The sequence below is a fragment of the Carlito syrichta genome, unplaced genomic scaffold (genome assembly GCF_000164805.1).
Source record: "Carlito syrichta isolate Samal-C Ts95f unplaced genomic scaffold, Tarsius_syrichta-2.0.1 Scaffold307333, whole genome shotgun sequence".
NCBI lineage: Eukaryota > Metazoa > Chordata > Mammalia > Primates > Tarsiidae > Carlito > Carlito syrichta.
Genome location: NW_007251429.1, coordinates 346,332 through 347,391, shown reverse-complemented (window position 1 = coordinate 347,391; position 1,060 = coordinate 346,332). Strand labels below are relative to the sequence as shown.

Genomic DNA, 1,060 nt, shown 5'->3' with positions numbered 1-1,060 from the left:
TCTGTGGGCTGTCTCCCTGCTCTCTTGATGGTTTCTTTTGCTTTGCAGAAGCTCATCAGTTTGATGAGGTCCGATTTGTCTTATTTCTTATGGTATGGGCACTTAGGGTTCTGATCAGAAATTGGTTGCCATGAGGGTATTTCCTGCATTTTCTAAGATTCTTATAGTTTGAGGGTTTATGTTTAGGTCTTTGATCCATTTAGAGTTAATTTTTGTGTATGGTAATCAGTTGGGATCCTGTTTTAATCTTCTGCATGTGATCAGTCAGTTTTCCCAGCACCATTTACTGAGTAGGTTCCCCTCTCCCCAGTGGTTGTTGTTGGAGGCTTTGTCAAAGATGAGGTGGTTGAGAAATTGAGGCTTTGCTTCTGGAATCTCTGTCCTGTTCCATTGGTCTATATGCCTGTTCTTGTACCAATATCAAGCTGTTTGGATTACTATAGCCTTATAGTAAAGTTTGAAGTCTGGAAGTGTGATATCTCCTGCTTTGTTTCTTTTGCTAAGAATTGTTTTGGCTATTCATGGTCATTTATGTTTCTATATGAATTTCTGTATTGTCATTTCCATGTCTGAGAAGAATGATGTTGGTAATTTAATGGGTATTGCATTGAATCTGTAGATTGCCTTTGGTAGGATGGACATTTTAACAATGTTGACTCTTCCTATCCATGAGCATGGAATATTTTTCCATTTGTTTGTGTCTTCTTGGATTTCTTTGAGCAGTGTTTTGTAGTTTTCATTGTAAAGGTCTTTTACTTCTCTGGTTAGGAAGATGCTGAGGAATTTCATTTTCTTTGTGGTGATTGTGGATGGGATTGTGCTTTTTATTTAGGTCTCTGCCTGCTTGTTATTGGTATATAGGAATGCAACTGTCTTTTGCACACTTATTTTGTACCCTGAGACTTTGCCAAAGTCTTTTATCAGTGCAAGCAGGTTTTTGACAGATTCTCTTGGATTTTCAAGGTATAGGATCATATCATCAGCAAAGAGGAATAACTTGACTTCTTCTTTTCCTATGTGGATACCCCTGATTTCCTTCTCTTGTCTAATTGCCCTAGCG

The 1,060-nt window shown here is 38.1% G+C and overlaps 1 protein-coding gene across 1 annotated transcript in view; it reads left to right on the top strand.

The window, feature by feature from the left end:
* The window catches only part of CPQ (carboxypeptidase Q), a 300,673-nt gene that overhangs the window by 14,790 nt on the left and 284,823 nt on the right, over nucleotides 1-1,060 (top strand). The window lies entirely within an intron of this gene.